Below are 4,503 nucleotides of genomic sequence, written 5' to 3'. Positions count from 1 at the left end.
TTAAAAATGCGGGGTTCATTGAACAAGATGCTCATAATTTTATACAAGCATGTAAGAGAAGTATGATTAATTGTGGAGATGCTCAAACTCTTTTGAATCATTTTATGCATATGCAATCAGAGGAATCAAACTTTTTTTTTACTCTTTTCAAGTAGATGAAGATGGAAGAATGTGTAAATTTTTCTTGAGAGATAGTATATCTAAGTTGCACTATGAGTATTTTGGAGATGTGATAATCTTTTACACTACATATTATACAAATAGATATGGCATGATTTGTGCTCCATTTGTGGGTGTGAATAATCACTGGAAAAATATATTTTTTGGATGTGCATTCTTGATGAAATAACTAGTTCTTTTGTTTGGCTATTCTACACATTTTTTAAGGCAATGGGAGGGAAAGCACCAAAAACTATTTTTACCAATCAAGCTCTTGCAACTGTGTTTGCCATTAAGGAAATTATTCCTAGTATTTTTCACCGTCTATGTGAATGACATAGACAAAAATGCTCAAAAAAGTATACCTCAACTTTATTGGAAATTAGGATTTAGAAAAAAATATTTTGATAAGCTCTTATGGAGGTGCAAGTCATAGTCGAAGTTTGATTCAGTATGGAAAGAAATGACTGAAGAATGGAAATGTAGGAGCAATAGTTGGCTTCAAAGAGTATGATTTGAGGGAAAAGTGGTGCCCTGATTTAGTCGTTCCATTTTCTCCGAAGACATTAAATCAACTCAGAGGAGTGAGAGCACGAATAGGGTCTTTACTGAAATGGCTTGCAAGATGATGACTTTAATTGAATTTGTTAATCATTATGAGCAACGGGCAGCTAAAATACGTGATTGAGGCGACAAAAGATTTTAAATGTCGGGGAACACCTAAACTTGCTATAGAAGATTGTGGGATATTAAAGCATACTACGAGTATCTACACAAGAACCATATTTACAAGATTTCAACATAAATTTTTGCAAGAAACATTTTGAAAATAATGGCACTTGTAGCACATATATAGTTCTTAGAAGGGAAGAGGACAAACTGATACCGTTCAATTCAATTCATTTGACAATTCCATAAGTTATAGTTATCTTATGTTTGAATCCTTGGGTTGGTTATATTTCCATGCACTAAAAGTGTTATTCTTTGACTTAGATTTTTCTTATATCCTTGTACAATATATTCTGAAAAGATGGACAAAGAATGCTAAACAAGAGAATGGATTTGATGAGTACAACAATAGGAAGAAATCACCAACTTCATCTATGGCCATTCGCTTAAATGGTTTGATAAAAGAATAATTTGTTGTATGCCGAGTCTGAAGAAATTGCTAAAACGAAAGTATTTGTATTAAGCAAGGGTTGAGATTACTAAACTCCGAAGTGAGTTATATGCAGAAGGTACTCATAAGAGCTATTTCAAATTTAGTACATCTACTAGTCCTTCAGGAACTAATAGTCGAGTTTTCGATCCAATTAAGAAGAAGGTTAAAGGAAGTGGATATGGAAGATTGAAACCAAAACTTGAGCAAAAACGAAAGAGGGCACCACAAAAGTCTTTAAAAGCTAGAGCAATATAACAACATGAGCAACAATCCTTGGGCTCGAGTCTTGAGGTTCAATCAGTAGCAGACCCAGAATTTTGTGCAAGCGGGTTCAATCTTAGAAGTATATAACTTTAGTCGTAAAATATAGTTGTCAAGTGGGTTCAAACAAAATATTTATACAAAATTTACGCAGCTTTAATCGTAATTTACACATATACACAATATTATTTTTTGATGAAGTGGGTTCAGTTGAACCCGCTTGCCACCACGTGCGTCCGCCACTGGGTTCAATCTCTAAACAATCAAATTTTAATTTTCTTAGTTTGATGGTGGTCTTTATATTTTAATTTATTTGTTGGTGTTGATTTATTTTCTTTTCCTTTAAATTCATTGATGTAGTTATACGAAGGTTCCAATACTAGCTTTACACAACTACTGACTCATGCTTTTGCTATCCAGTTCGGAGGTAGCATTGAGAACCAAAGTTTATGCATCACCGGAAAAAATATTTATTTTAATGGTTCAGAGAATTAGTTTTGTATCTTAATAAGTATTTGAGTTGGGCTATGGTGATTGTAATTATTTCAATGATGGAGTTATTGGCTCCATGGATGGATTGAAATTATATTGTTTGAGAGAAGCTTGTAGAATACTAGCAAATAATAATTTGATGAGTTAATAAGCATTGATCACTTTATATTATTTTTCTCATCTTACAATTCTGCAATTGTCCATCTCTGTTATACTAATGGGAGTTACTTTTTCTAAACAAGCAATAATAACTTTTCTTACTTTTAGACATATTTGATTATCATTAAGCATAACAAGATGATTATTTTTTCAAGCTCTTGTCAAATGATTTGGAGATTATTATTAAACAAAGTTTGTTCCTTCCGAGACATCCGATAAAATTAGAATGATATAAAAAAAATAGCAAAGTCTTTGTGGAAGAATGACACGCACAAATCGAGAAATGGACTATAAATATTTCTAGAAACAATTGTTAAACAAAGTTCTGTCTTCATACCTAAAAAACAAAAATTTATAAGTTAGCATATTTTTCCTACTCAAGTATATGTTTTAGCTTCTGTAATATATGTGCCGATTGGAAGGATCAGAAGGCTTAGCTTTTTTAATGGATATATTTTTTTACCATTTTGATTAGTATGTTAATATTTATTTTTGTCCTTAGTTAGGCATATTAAATGACTTTCAAATTGCTTTTTTTTTAATTTTACCTTGAAAGTAAATAAATTGGACCCATGAATTCATTTCTCAAGTAATCAACGGTCTCACATAAGTATGATGTGGAATGTGAGACACAAAATAAAAATTTTCGAAGAAATAATAAGTTTAATGTGTATAAATAGACGGCTCTTAGGGATATGCACATCTCATGTTCTATTCTTTAAATCTAAAGCCATGCCCTTTTGAAAAACATAAATATATTTGTTTTTTTTTTGAAAATGTCAATATAATTCTTACAATTTTCAAAATAAAAGGTGTTTTATTCTTTCTTGTCTTTTGGGAGAGGATAGTAGCATTGCAGACTTAAAATAAGCAAAAGTGTCTCTTCCCTAACTGCTTAAACTTTTATATTAAGTGGTTTACACAATTCAATAAGGTATTAAAGCAAATACTATAGATTTTGAGATCGACTATCACGATATATTTTTACATGCCAATTTTAAGCAAAAAAAAAAAGTTAAAACCTAAAACAAATTATAAGTGATTTTTTTTAGTTGTAACATATTAAAGATTTATTGAGGCTTCTCACAAATCTAACATAGGCGGGGTTCATTCTCATTTTGAAATCGATGCTTACAAGTTGGAAAATATTGCAGGAATGAATTTGGTAACAACCATTTATTAATAGGTTTATCTTTACTTGGTTGTCTTATATAGTCTTGTGAAGTAGTGTCAATTGTGTGTAGTTGGCACATATACTAACATAGTTAATATAACATATCCTTTCTCCCAAGTTTATATGTCTTGTCTAGTCTAAGAAACCAAATTTAGGTAATGCAGACATTCTCTCCCCTCCCCCCCCCCAACCCAACAAAAAAAACCCAAAGAAGATAAACCTTAAAAGCAATTCTTGGCTAGTTACAGTCAATTTCAAGTGGGCTTTTCTTCAGAATCAAATAAGTAAAGAAAATAGAGGGCTCTTGACTCCATCTTAATTGAGAACAAAATGAAAGCATATGCACATCTGTGATGACCCAAAGGGGGGCATCTCTTATTTTAGAAGTCAAATCTATATTTCGACACCTTAAAAATCTCCTTTTGTCTCACCTCAATTTGTGTGTGCAGTCCAGTCGCGTTTCCGAAAAGCTTTTATGTGAACTTTAAGAGAAATATTGAATTTAGCCTTTAAAATTAATTAAAGTTGACATAGGTCAACATTTTTAGTAAACGGGTCCGGACCCGTGATTTGACGATCCCGTAGGGTCCGTAGTAAAATATGGGACTTGGGTGTATACCCGGAATTAAATTCCGAGGTCCCTAGCTCGGGAAAAGAATTCTTAACGAAATTATTTGCTGGAAAATATAAAGACTTTTGGAAATGAAATGATGTGTGATCTTGATGGTATCAAGCCCGTATTTTAGTTCCGGAGCCCGGTATAGGTTTAGAACAATATTTAAGTCGAATATGTGAAATTTGGTAAGAATCAAAGTTGATTTGATATAAATCGGACCCTTAGTTGAGAAAATAGAAATTTCAATGTTCTTAAAGAATTTCATGAATTTGAGGTTAAATCCGTAGTTGTTGATGTTATTTTGATGATTTAATCGCATGACCAAGTCCGTATGATATTTTTAGACTTGCGTGCATGTTTGGTTTGGAGCCCCGAGGGCTCGAGTGAGTTTCGGATAAGTCACGGGGTTATTTGGACTTAGGAAACTCAATTGTGCATCTGGTATTTTTGCGCAGGCCTCTGATGTCGCAATTGCAAGAT

At 32.4% G+C, this 4,503-nt stretch overlaps 1 non-coding gene across 1 annotated transcript; it reads left to right on the top strand.

The window, feature by feature from the left end:
• Window positions 1–2,429: 2,429 nt before the first annotated feature.
• LOC138882048 (U6 spliceosomal RNA) lies at window positions 2,430–2,531 on the top strand. Its single transcript, XR_011403515.1, has one exon. It is a non-coding gene; the product is annotated as a U6 spliceosomal RNA (small nuclear RNA).
• The last annotated feature ends 1,972 nt before the right edge of the window (window positions 2,532–4,503 follow it).

The sequence above is a fragment of the Nicotiana sylvestris genome, chromosome 1 (assembly GCF_000393655.2).
Source record: "Nicotiana sylvestris chromosome 1, ASM39365v2, whole genome shotgun sequence".
In the NCBI taxonomy this organism is placed as follows: domain Eukaryota; kingdom Viridiplantae; phylum Streptophyta; class Magnoliopsida; order Solanales; family Solanaceae; genus Nicotiana; species Nicotiana sylvestris.
This window is presented reverse-complemented; position numbering and strand designations above follow the sequence as displayed.